The sequence below is a fragment of the Lagenorhynchus albirostris genome, chromosome 4, assembly GCF_949774975.1.
Source record: "Lagenorhynchus albirostris chromosome 4, mLagAlb1.1, whole genome shotgun sequence".
Taxonomy (NCBI): Eukaryota; Metazoa; Chordata; class Mammalia; order Artiodactyla; family Delphinidae; genus Lagenorhynchus; species Lagenorhynchus albirostris.
In genome coordinates this window covers 143,522,059-143,535,579 of record NC_083098.1, presented here as the reverse complement: position 1 = coordinate 143,535,579, position 13,521 = coordinate 143,522,059, and the positions used below count along the sequence as shown (strand labels likewise).

The 13,521-nt window shown below is 37.6% G+C and overlaps 1 protein-coding gene and 1 long non-coding RNA gene across 9 annotated transcripts in view; both read left to right on the top strand.

The window, feature by feature from the left end:
- The window catches only part of ELF2 (E74 like ETS transcription factor 2), a 95,980-nt gene that overhangs the window by 48,229 nt on the left and 34,230 nt on the right, over positions 1-13,521 (top strand). For 2 of the 8 annotated variants that reach the window (XM_060148738.1, XM_060148736.1), the window contains exon 2: positions 4,184-4,286. The exons of the other annotated variants lie outside the window; for them this stretch is intronic. The gene's annotated coding sequence lies outside the window, so the exon portion shown is untranslated. The remainder of the gene's footprint in view (positions 1-4,183; positions 4,287-13,521) is intronic. 8 annotated transcript variants of the gene reach the window in all.
- Positions 10,274-12,420, top strand: LOC132520040 (uncharacterized). Its single transcript, XR_009540419.1, has 2 exons — positions 10,274-10,320; positions 11,429-12,420. It is a non-coding gene; the product is annotated as an uncharacterized LOC132520040 (long non-coding RNA).

The window sequence follows — 13,521 nt, the reverse complement described above, 5'->3', positions numbered from 1 at the left end:
TTATATTTATTGATCTGTTCTATCAGTCCTCTGCATGTTCTCATTGAAGTTTTTTTTCTTTTATTCCTGTATACCCATGCATATATATCCATACCAGAAACGGTATTCATGGTGTCATCCAGGCAGGAGTACTAAAGTCATATAATGATGTACATCTAGCTGTCTTCATTATTTTGTGTATAAAATGATTTCTCGTTTTGTTAGTAGTAATTATAGGCTATCTTGCTTCACTTTTTTATAGACTGAACATCTACATTTCCCTCACAGGGCTTGTGTGTAATAGTAATCCTCTCTTAAATTATATGGGAAAAACCAAGTATATTTTAAAACTTTAAAAATAGACATATTCATCTAAACCTGTGAATTGCTTTTTGATAATAACTGAAGTTTAGTAATCATCAAGAGCCTTTGAGGAGTAGTAACGAAGTGTGCATGAAGGGTGGTCTCAACTGCGGCAGGCCGAAGTACCTCTGCCAGTGGCTGCAGGGTCCAGCAGTTTCTGGAGGCCTCTGGAGTCTCTTGGATTCCCTACTAAGATGTGGAAATTCAGTTTTTATGTTCACTCCTTAAATATGTATATATAATATTTATATTTTATATATATACAAATTTTAATGAGTTATTACAGATTACCATGTAAAAAGTAACAAGTTTATACCAATGCAATCAATAATAGGTAAGTTTTGCTGGAAATCTTTTAAGACTTGGCTGCAAAGATTGAGCGGTTGAGAATCTGCTTCTTCATCTTGCACCTTAACTTAAACTATATTTATCCTCATCACCTTCCACTTCAATTTATGAGAATATATCAATAAATACTTTGTATCTGTTATGTGCTGGGGCACTGTGTTCAACATGTTTTTTTCCCTCAAGGTGGTAGTAATTTATATTTTGTGGAGATAAAATATATATATTATAATCAAAATATATAAAGCAGTGTAGAATCAGTTGAGCACTACTTACAAATTCAAAGAAATTTTCAGAAGAGGAAAGTTCAACTTACAGCATTAGGGAGTGTTTTAGAGAAAGGAGGAGGACAGACGGTAGGATTTGTTTGGGCAGATAGCAGGTAGGCGAAAGGCACGTAGACTGAGGGAAATATAGTTAACAGATGGGTGGGGTGTAGAAATTTGAGATATGTTTAGAAGATACTGAGTAAATAAGATATTAATAGGAGGTTCCGTTAAGAACTGTGACTAGATTGTGATTTGAACCTAAGAGTTAGTAATTAGCCATATAAGAGACAAAGATTTGGAAGGTTTTGAGTAGAAAGTACTAAGTGATCAGTATCTCAGTAGATAGAGAATGAATTGTAGGGAAAAGATGTGGCAGAAAGACTAGCTCTTGTAGTATGTATGACTCAGGGATGGCTTGAGAAGTATTAAAACAAGGTAGAAGCAATAGGAACAGAAGGGGCTTATATAAGCATTTCTACTGTGTAAGATCTAATAAGACTAGGCATGATAGATTAGGGGGAGAAACATAGATAGGTAAGGTATTACTCAGTTTTTTGACCCTAATAATGGCGAAAGTATCATAAAGGTTTTGAGGAAGGCAAGACTGGGGAAGCAGATAAGTTTGATAACAAGCATGTTGATTTTGATTTGAAGCAGAGCATCTAAGGGGAAATAATTAGGTATTTAAAGATGTACAAATGTATGTTCAGTGCCCCATCACAAAAGAGAGGGCATATTCAAATTAGGATAATTTAAGGAATGTTTTAATAAATGGCTAGTTACAAATGTGTTGGCAAGTGTAGGGTAACTGTAAGTGATGGGGGTGGTACTCCAGAACTAGCAGTAGCAGAGCTGTTTCTGTCCTTTGGCCCAAGGGCCAAACAGAGGGAAGGGTTACTGGAACCCAGAAGGAGAGCCCTGGAGAGAGGGTTACCTTGAGAGAATCTGGGACCTTTGGTCAAAGGACATAGCTGACTTGAGGGCAGTGCCACAGAGAGGGAGCCAGGGAAGTCAGCCTCCTGGGAGAGAGTGAAGGGTGGCGTATAGGTCCGTAGGGGCCAATGGAAGGTTATCTAGTACAACTGAAGCTTAGTACAGAAAGGTCAAGCAGAGACCAATTTGGGATCATCCTCACTGAAGCCATGGAAATAAATGAAAACTCCAAGGGGAAAGGAACTTGAGAGATTTCCCCAAGGGGAAGATTTTTAAATTCTATATTTGTCACTCTGTGATAGAGAACAAAGGACACAGAATTAAGAAATTAACTTTAGGGAATGTTTACAGTTTGAAGACAAGAGGAGCCAAAGAGTAGTCAAATATAACAAAAAATCCTGGGTGACTAATCCTGAGCTTAAATTTTTTCTCTTTTCTTTTGCGCCTTTTAAGTGGCTCTCTTTACTTAGGAAAGGGAAGAATATTGATTGGGTTAGTTAGTCGTGGTTTCAGGTTCCCACTTTATCACTTACGTGGCAGTATTTAACTGTTTCAGGGTCTATCTCACTGTCGTAAAATAGGAATTCAGTGTTGTGAGGATTATATAAAATAAACCTATAAAGCACAGCGCTTGTGATGTAAGTGCTCTGTAAGTGTTCCTTAACTTCATTAAGACCTTTCCCTGTGCCTTCAGATATGGAGAAGGTCTTTTATACATTAAAACAACATTTGTTTCATACTTCTCTGTTGTAGTTTTCTCTTTCCGTTCACTTTGACTTTTTAAAACGACGAATGTTTTATACCTTAAGTCTGTTCTTTTTCCTCCTCATTCCTTCCTTAACTTACTGTGCTCTGGGATCTGCATTTATCATTCTCCTGAAGCTCTTTGTTTATCAGATTTCCAAGTCCACTCCTCTACCAAATTCATTGACTCACGGAATCATCCAGAAGTAGAGCCTTTTAAATCTGGCCTTCTTATGTACAGAAACACTGTATTCTAGCAGTCTTCCTTTCTGCCCTTCTCATGGCTGTGCTATTTATGCTTCTGAGCTTTTGCTCAAATATAGTTTCCTATCAAGAATGTCTTTAAGTATTATCCATTCCTTCGGGCCCAACCACATGAAGCTGTCCACAGCAATTGTGGCCTATGTGAAACACTCCCTTTCCTGATCTTCTGTGAGACCATCTGGATTTAGACACATGATCATTGACTTTCTTACACTGTTCTTGTGTGTGTACTCCTTTTGTTTTCAAAGTGAGCATACAAGCCCCTGAGTACAGAGCCCATGTTTTTATTTTGTTGAATATAGCGTATAATACAGAGTTTAACACATAGCTGTTAAGAAATACAGACTGAAGCAAATTGAGTTTTGACTTAGAATTGCAGTATAATGAAGAACCATCTATGTAATATCTTAAATATGTTTTCTTTTTTGTTTATATGCTAAATACTGAATACCGTAGGGTTATTTAAAATATTAAAAGGTAGTCATCCAAAAAACGTAAATATGGTCATCCAAAATATATCAAGGCCATAATGTTGTCATGCTTAGATTAACTTCATCTTAAAATCACAGTAAGTTTTAGTCATTCTTGCTTACACCTAAATTTGATTTTTTAAAAAATAATAAAAGCAATACGTGTTCATTGGAAAAACTGGAAAGTATTACAAAGAATAAACAGTGAAAATCACCCATAATCTTACCAGTGAGGGCACAGTAACTACCACTTTTCTAAATTTCCCGCTGGTCTTTTTTAATGTACGTTTTAAGTGTAATTCACATCATGTTATGTAATACACGTAGACTTATTTATTAACCTTTACTAACAAACATTGGCTCAAAGGGATCTGGTAGCTTCCTACTTCTCTCTTCTGCTCATTGGGAACAGGACTTTGGTTTTTAACCAAGTATCAAAACATAAAAGGTTGGTCTTATTAGTTAAAGTAATTATCAAGAGAACTTAGAAAACTTTTTTTTTTTGTGATCAACAAAATTGTGTTTAGAGGTTAGTTGAAAAGATAGATGAATGATAAGAGTTTTTATATACTTCAACAAGAAAGTAGTGCTTTTTTTTAAATAAATGAAAGTTCAGGTTTTTGAAATGCAGTTTTAAAAAATAAAACCAGATTTCTATTGAAAAATAAGATAAGGAACCAGATTTCTTTCTTGAAGACTCTCAAGACTAGGTTGACCTCATGATGAGCTGTGATAACTTTTGTATGTGTTATACCATCAGAAATCCTCCCTGTGGCACAAAAGGACTCTTTTAATTAGAAAATATTGTTGCCACAGGGAGGTAGAAGATCGACATGAAAAACTGGGGATCTGAAAAGGAGCCCCTACCCTAGGATTACCTGAAGGTGAAACAGATTGAGCCAGAAGGAAGACAATGCTGGTAGGTTGGTCTTTAATTTATTAAGAATGTTTGCAATTTTACATTTAACTACAATTTTACATTTAACTTAACAGCTGTTTCCGTATTTTTTGTTTAAAGGGTGACAAGGATCCCTCCTTGTGGAGGGAGAAAGATTATAATAGTATTTTTCCCTCTAAGGAATCTGCCGTCTAAGTTAAGTTAATCTCCTGCCGTGTCCCTAATATCTGTTTCTTCTAGACAGAACTTTAAGTCTGTCTCCCGCCTTCACTTCCTTCGAAGTTACCACTGACTGAACATCTTCAAGTCTTTCTGTTTTTCATTTGTGTTATTTCTGCCTCTAATCTATACTTTTTCCTAAAATAATTTTTTAAGAAGTGTTTTCTTTCAATTATCTATTTTCTTGAATTTAGCCTGGTCACTAGTTTTCTAAAAAGGTAAAATGTGAATCTTAAGTTTATTTAGTTTTGATTCTAGAATTGTGTGAATTATAATTATACTATTATTTAGATTAGTTAGAAAGCCTTATTAGAGAGAAGTTTTTAATATTTTATTAACAGTGTTTCATTTAAGATGCCATCGGTTGTAAGAAACGTTATTTTTAGACCACTAAAAGAAAAACGTGCTGGCAACTACAAATTTTAGGATATCGTCAATTGTAAAATACATCCTGATTTCAGAGATGTCAAAATTTGAAAAAATGTATGTCTTAGAATTAATGAAATATGTTATCATGTAATTCTGAATCGTCCTGAAATTCCCATTATCTGGGAATTGGATATTAAAATGTCAGGTTCATGAAAAATGGAGGTGAGTTGCAGTTGTGGAAGTCCCTACATGTGCTGAGTATGATCTCTCAATTCTTTACTGTCATTTAAGAGAGGGTATTTAAAAAACCATCTAACTATACTGTTTAACAGTATACAGAGTAGCCATATAAGGTATTAAATTACGGAGCGTATAGAAGATGAAAAAGTATTTTAATAAGATGCTTTTACTTAGTCGGTAGGTAGAGCTTGGGAATTACCTGGTGGTCCAGTGGTTAGGACTCGGTGCTTTCTTGGGCCCTGGTCAGGGAACTAAGATCCCACAAGCAGCACGGCCAAAAAAAAAAAAAAAAAGAGTTTTATCATAATTGTCAGTTTTTAATTGGATTTTGTGATCTAGAAAGAAAATGAAATGAAGCTGCTTCTGCTTTCTAAACTATCATTTTAAAACAGGATCCTTCAAGGGCTCTTTAAAGTAGCCACTGATTTTCAGTGAGCCTTGAATATATGTTTTACAGATTATTGATTATGTGAAGGAGAGTGGCCAAAAGCCAAGAACCACCCTGTCAATTAATAAAACAAATGAAAAGGAATGCTTTTAAATGGTATTTGGATACTTCTCAGGAGACATCTATTTTATGTAAAAGGAAAGATAAGTATATCCAGATAGTCGATCATTAGAGGATATTTGTTTAATTGGGAAAACTAGTAGCATTCATTCCTTTGCACTCAGACTTGTTTTTTTAAATACTAATTAACTTCCAATTTTATATATAACAAACACTGTGTCTAAGTAATACGGTTTTGTTAATTCAGACTGAGGACAGGGCTGAATACAGATTATATGGAGTTTTAAATGAGTAACACACAAGGTTGTAAGTGTTGCCAAGTCGGGATAGCTCAGACTTCTTAGATATATAAACAGGAATGCTTTAAAGCATGTCTCTAGGCAAATCCATACATTCATTCCTCAGCCAGCTCTTACTGAGGACCAGCATGTCAGGCTCAGCTGAATATTTCTTGTGGTGAACCTGGCTTTGCCCCCACGAGGCTTTCAGCTTTGTGGAGAAGATGAACAGTTAAGCACGTTGTTACAACAAAATGTGATGAGTTAGCGTTGTGAAAAGATTAATGAAAGGTTTAGAGAGTATACAGTAGGGGAATGGCTAGGAGGTCAGAGAATGCCTCCCTGAGGAAGTGACATTTAAACAGGTTTGAAGGGTCTGAAGCAATTAGCCAAGCAGAGAGTAGCGTGTCTGAAAGTCTGGAGGAAGGAGAGCATGGCCTATTTGGTTTGCAGAAAGGAATTCAACATGGCTAGAATATGGATTATGAGAAGGAAAGGGGATGAAAATGAGGCTAAAGAGGTAAAATCTTAACTGGTGAGGACTCTGAAAGCTTTGTACCTGTTTTTTGGGCCTTATCTAAAGGCCTTTTAAGAGTTTTAAACAAAGTATTTTTTTATACAAATTTTGTTGTTTCCAAAATACTGAGTACTGTAAAATGAAAAGTAAAGGAAGACAATCAAAGCATTACCTAAAATAAAGACTGAACTCCTTAGCTCCTCATTCACAGTTCCCTAATTTTAAGCTAGTTGACTATTCTTACTCACTTTCCACTGAATTGTCTGGCTGCCTCTGCAGATGTGGGCTATAGATGTGCTCATTGCCCATACTAAGCTAAAAGTTACAGAGATTAAGGTATTTGCACAACTGGCGTTTCTTTTTGGAATCAAAAGGTGGGTGCTTTGGTATAATGCTGTTTCAGGAGAAGGAATCATTGTCCCAAAGGCGTCCCCCATGCCCCTTTGTAAACTTGGAAAAGGGTCTATACGTTTTCTCAGATTTGTGAAGGGGCCCATAACTTAGAGGAGGTCAGGAACACTTTTAACACGGCTATTAACTGTTAACTTTTGTGTGTTTTTTAAATCTTTTTATATTGTGGGCCTCTTTGGCCATATGGTGAAGCCTGTGGACCTTCTCTCAGAACAATGTTTTTAAATATATGAAATACCTAGGATTGCCAAGGAACCAAATATATTGAAATGTAGCTTTCAGACAATTTTTAATTGTGACATATTAATACATGTTTCTTTAATAATGCATTAAATAATGAAATCTAGTGGCAGATCTGATTTACTGCTGTAATTTCAAAGTAGTGACCGTAAAGTATATTTTGAGATGTATGTAACAACTATAATATGATATGAAAATATTTTATGATTTCTGTCGGTCGTGAGTCACAGATACTGTGAAAACTACTGTGGTTCGTACTTTTATATAAAATTAAAGTGCTAAATTTCAGTTGGAATCTAAAAAACAGTTTTCCCAGATCTTATCCATGTCTTATTTTACCTGTCCTCCATATTCTGCCTTATTTCTGCTTTCTTTCCTTAATAACTCGTAGTAGGGATCTGAATACAGTTTTATGATCTCTGATAAGGAAAAAAAACCTCTCAACTATACTGGTAGTTTTTCATGTCACTTAATGGATTGACTTAATTTAACTTCTTCTAAAAACATTCTAATGTTTGAACATTAAGTACATTTCTTTAAAGCCTCATCTAGTATTTTATGACCTTTTTGTTGGCTTGAGATCCCTTCTATTTCCATGAGAAAAATTTCTCTGGCCAGTGGCTCTCAGACTTGAGCGTACGTCAGAATCATCTGGAGTGCTTGTTAAAACACAGATCGCTAGCCCCACCTCCAGGATTTGTGACTTAGTGAGCTGGAATTAAAGAATTTGCTTTTTTTTTTTTTTTTTTTGCGGTATTCGGGCCTCTCACTATTGTGGCCTCTCTCCCGTTGCGGAGCACAGGCTCCGGACGCGCAGGCTCAGCGGCCATGGCTCACGGGCCCAGCCCGCTCCGCGGCATGTGGGATCTTCCCGGGCGCGGGGCACGAACCCGCGTCCCCTGCATCGGCAGGCGGACTCTCAACCACTGCGCCACCAGGGAAACCCAAGAATTTGCATTTTTTTTTAATATAAATTTATTTATTTATTTATTTTTGGCTGCGTTGGGTCTTTGTTGCCGCACACGGGCTTTCTCGAAGCGAGCGGGGGCTACTCTTCGTTGCGGTGCGCGGGCTTCTCATTGCGGTGGCTTCTCTTGTTGTGGAGCACGGGCTCTAGGTGTGCGGGCTTCAGTAGTTGTGGCACACGGTCTTAGTAGTTGTGGCGCACGGGCTTAGTTGCTCCGCGGCATGTGGGATCTTCCCGGACCAGGGCTCGAACCCGTGTCTTCTGCACTGGCAGGTGGTGGATTCTTAACCACTGGGCCACCAGGGAAGTCCGGAGAATTTGCATTTTTAACAAGTTCCCAGGTGATGCTGATGTCAGTACTGCTGGCCCAGGGATCATACTTTGAGAACCATTACCTCGGCTGTTGGGAATGATAGCACCAAAAGAGAGCTTCTGCCATCGTGAGAACTCAGTTAATCCTGTGGTTTCTTACTGTGTATAGTATACCCATCACAAAGATTGCTGTTGTGGGTGAAGAGATACTAAAGTTCCTTCAGGCTTATACGAGGTGATGTAATGCATTGCTGCTGTTAATTAATTCACCAGTAAACATTCATTGAGCATCTGCTATATACCAGGCACTATTTAGAGCATGGGACTAGAGCAGTGGACAAGAGGGGCAATGTCTGCATTCATGCAATACTTAGACTCTAGTGAAGAAAACATGTAAATTCACCATAGTGTAAAATTGCTTTGTCACAAATCAGAATACATAAATTAACAACTCCTGAGATTGTTGTTTAGCGTTAATATTAGCAATTAAGTTAAAATAATAAATTCGTGAATCATTTCTTTTCAAGCAGTTGAAGCAGCAGATAAATTCTCCCTTCTCCTCCGTATGTCAGTCTTTAAATACAGTTGAGATAATGGTAAACTTAATATTTATCATGTACAAAGTACCTATTCTATGCACACAGTACTGCTCCTAGGGAGTAAGTGATTCATAGTTGAATAAAACATGGTGGCTGGCCTCGAAGAAGGTTGCCAACTAAGATGAGAAAAACAAGCATTTGAGGAAATAATAGTATGAAGTAGATAGGGTTGGGGAGAGGTGAGGAAAGACAAAGAATTCCCAGGTATAGTAGTTAGTTTATAAGTTCCAGATTGCATTATTGCTATTGTAATGGGTCATATTTAAATTTTATCATAAGGGCATAGTTGACTGTTAAGGCAGAGGGGTTTAGGGACAGAGAAGCAAGTCAAATGGAATTAAGCATTCCTAAATCTCACCTTTTGTGTGTGTGTGTGTGTGTGTGTGTGTGTGTGTGTACAGTACCATCAAAAACATGAGTGACTTTCCCATTCACAAAAAATAAGGGGACAGTGCTGAGAACTAACAGTGTTTGCAGTGGTTAGTTACAATTTGGGAGTGGGATTAGGAGATGCGGTAGGACTAATTTTTATTTAAAAATTTTTCTCCATTTCTGTAATTTTTTTTTCCATTGAGTATATATCAAGGGAAGAAGGAATGTAGCCGGTTTCCTCTCTTTCCATTAGACATTATTAAGGTGTAGAGTACCAGTTTTTATAATAGATATCCCATATTCTCCAAGTTTACGTTCAGCATTTGGTCATAACTGGACGTTTGATTTCTTTTTACTTTGTAGATCAACCAAAATACATATATTACTTAAAAGGAATGAACAATTAAATCTTTAAATTTAATGAAAAATGCTTTCATATGTTTTCTATAAGACTGAGTCATGATAATAAGTAGTTATCCTCCAGGACTTACTTAAGAATATATTTGAACAATATGAATTATTTGTTAACTAGAACCTAGAGATTTTCTTATCGCTAGATGAGCTTGCAAAAGATGACCCTAGAAAGTTTTACGTCAAAAAAAAAAGGAGTTATGTCTCTAAACTGGTTAGCAAAATGGGACTTCTTGGTGCGCATGGTGTTTGACAAGACTTTTAGGAGAATCTGAATCCTGTTTGTTTGTTTGTTTTAAATATATATATATATATCTATATATATCTCTCTCTCACCTTTTTTCCCCTCTGCAACTTAATCCTCATAAAATAAAGATTTAGAATAATAACTTACAATGAAAACATTCTTTTGAAGAGGGAATCAAGGATTTGGTTCAAGAGGAGAAAGAACTCAAACAGGTAGCATCTATTACTATTTGGATTTACAACAGTAAACTTTAGCCGTTTGGTTTGGAAAAAACAAGGCTGGCAGAATCACATTTGTTTTTAATTCCATTGCTACATTACAGGCCTGCTCAGGAGGCCCTCAGAAGTGCCAGTTATCTATTTGAGGTAAGAAGACACCGATTATTATGTCTAGGCTTCACCTGCAGGCTATGTTCTGGGAAGAGAGGCCTCCACACACAAAACAGGAAGTCCTTTTGGTGAACCTCATCCATGGGAATAAAAGTAAGGGGCAGAAGCCAGTGCATTCAGTTTACCAACTCACAAAGGGGAGTCAGGAGTTTTTCAATAGAATTAGTAGCAAGCACTTTAACAAAAAGAATCCCTATATACTTGTTTTTGGCAGCTGCAAGAAATGGGGAGGCTAATGAAAGACTAGTTAATTCTACAGTTAATCTTAGGGGAAACAGAATCCCCAGAGATAGAATGGTTGAAAGGAGAAGAAAGCAGACTGAATTTCCTTCCAAGGAAAGAAAAGAGCTTGAGGAGTTGCCCTGGCTTTGAGGCCATGTGCGAGGTTATCTGAGGCTGCCCTTGGTGCGTGTCGCGCTTTTTTTGTGTGGGCTAGAACAAGAAATTAGATGTAGCCTTGACTGTAAAGGAGCTTGTCTCTATTGGGGAAAATATATAAGAAAACAACTCTTTATAACCTAAAGCCTGTTGTGAGAGTGCGGAGGAGAGATCTGTTAGCTCCTGTAACGGAAAGTGCAGATTTTAGCTGAGCCTGGAAAGATAAACTTTCATTTGGGAAGTGTTAAAGAAAAAAAATTCAATGACAGTCATTAAAGTCCAGTAAAGGAAGACTTTATTCAAGGTTGGGGGGCGCGGGTATTGTGAGAAGTCGTCATTTCCACCCTTTTGTCCCTTACCTCCTAGTACATTACCAAATCATGTCAGTTTTACCTTCAAATATATCGTAAGTCTACCAATTTCTTTCCAACTTTATTGCTACTAGCCTAGTCCAACCTGTAGTTATTTTTTATATGAGCTACTGCTTTGGCCTTTGGCCTTCTAATAGGTCTTGTGTTCATTCCTGCCCACCACCCCCGGAACCCCAAGCAATCCGTTCTTCACATTGTAGGCCAGGTGATTTAAAAAATATATTGGGTTGGCCAAAAATGTCCTTTGGTTTTTAAGTAAAAAGACATTTTTCGTTTTCACCAGGAACTTTATTGAACACATGTGTTCACCTCCACTACCTTCTGCCATTTTTCAGGTAACTTCATAATTCCATCTTCCCAAAACTTTTTTATCTTTTTGAGCAAAGAACTGTTCCAGGTGCCTTTTACAGTCTTCCAGGGAATCAAAATTTTTTCCATTAGGAGAATTTTCTGAAGACCGAAATAAATGGAAATCCGTAGGTGCAATGTCTAGTGACTATGGCGGATGCATCAGGACTTCCCAGCCAAGCTGTAACAGTTTTTGCCTGGTCATCAAAGAAACATGCGGCCTTGCATTATCCTGATGGAAGATTATGGGTTTTCTGTTGACTAATTCCGGACGCTTTTCGTAGAGTGCTGCTTTCGGTTGGTGTAATTGGGAGCAGTACTTGTTGGATTGAGTCGTTTAGTTTTGCGGAAGGAGCTCATAGTAGAGGACTCCCTTCCAATCCCACCATATACAGAACATCACCTTCTTTGGATGAAGACCGGCCTTTGGTGTGGTTGGTGGTGGTTCATTTCGCTTGCCCCACGATCTCTTCCGTTCTACATTATTGCACAGTATCCACTTTTCATCGCCCATCACAATTTGTTTTAAAAACGGAACGTTTTCGTTACGTTATCGCATGCGGCAAGATGGTCAAGAAGGTTTTTTCCGCTTAATTTATGTGGAACCCAAACATCAAAGCGATGAACATAACCAAGCTGGTGCAGATGATTTTCAGCGCTTGATTTGGATATTTTGAGTATGTCAGCCGTCTCCCGCGTGGTATAATGTTGATTGTTCTGTGTTTCGATTTGATCGCTGTCAACTTCAACTGGTCTACCCGACCATGGAGCATCGTCCAGCGAGAAATCTCCAGCACGAAACTTCACAGACCACTTTTGACACGTTCCATCAATCATGGCACCTTCTCCATACACTGCACAAATCTTGTTTTTTGAGTTTCAGTTGCGTTTTTACCTTTCTTGAAATAATAAAGCATAATATGCCGAAAATGTTGCTTTTTTCCCTTCCATCTTCAGTATTAAAATCGCTACACAAAAATTCACCAATTTTGTTAACTTTTTTTTTAAAAAATGCGTGCTGATATGAGAACTGTCACAATACAGTCTAACAGAATTGTTTTGAATGAAGTTAAAGACAACTAAGCGCTACTAGAGCCATCTTATGGAAAAAACCGAACGAACTTTTTGACCAACCCAATATTTATAAATTGAATCATGATATTCCCTTCCATAAAACCTTCTATTGGTTCTAATTGTGCACAGCATACTAGTCAGGGTTTTTAACATGGCCTTCAAGACACTGAATAATTGGGCTCTCCTCTCATCCATCTAGAGACAGCAACAACAATAATAGCAACAAAAAACAGAACCCTAACATTAATATTTCTTCATTGCCAGGAATAGTTCTTAGAGCTTTATACAATAATAGATTTAATACTTTCAGCAATCCTAGGCTGAATAGCCGCTCTAAGGCTAGACATCTGTTAAGTGGTGGAGCAAGGACTTCAAGTCAGCTAGGGCTCCAGAGCCCAAGCTCTTAAGCATTATACTCTGATGAATTACACAGTACCCTCACCCCAGACATACACACGCACTGTTGTCTTTTCGCCTTTCCATTAATCCAGACTTTACCTTCCCAGGGTGCTCTTGTATGCTGTTTTCTTTCTGGAACATACTGCTTTTCATTTTTCAGCTTTTCGTTCCTGGTCATCTTTTGGATCAACTAGGGCTGTTCTGTTATTTTCGTCAGAGACTCGCATTCCCTTTTCTTTTTTGGTTAGCACCTACAACTTGTGATACAGTAAACTCCCACGATGAAGTAGTAAGTAGTTCTAAAAAATTCAAATCACATAAAAATGGCATTCTTGGGAGTTTAATAAAAGGACCCGAGTCAGTCTTTGTGGAGGAGGAAGTGCGTGTGTGGAATGGGTTCCAGGATTCAGAACAAGGTATCCAAGTCAGTCTGAGGTCAGACTTTGGTGGTTTGGTGCCACCTGCTGGTAGCTGTGTAGTCCAGTGACTGCTGTGGGCGATGGGAGCCAATTCCCAGTTAAAATTTATCAGAATTCATGTATTCATGAAGTTTTACTTTATTGTATTTGCGTTTATTGTTTAGTCTTTCCACTCAATGCTTCATAAG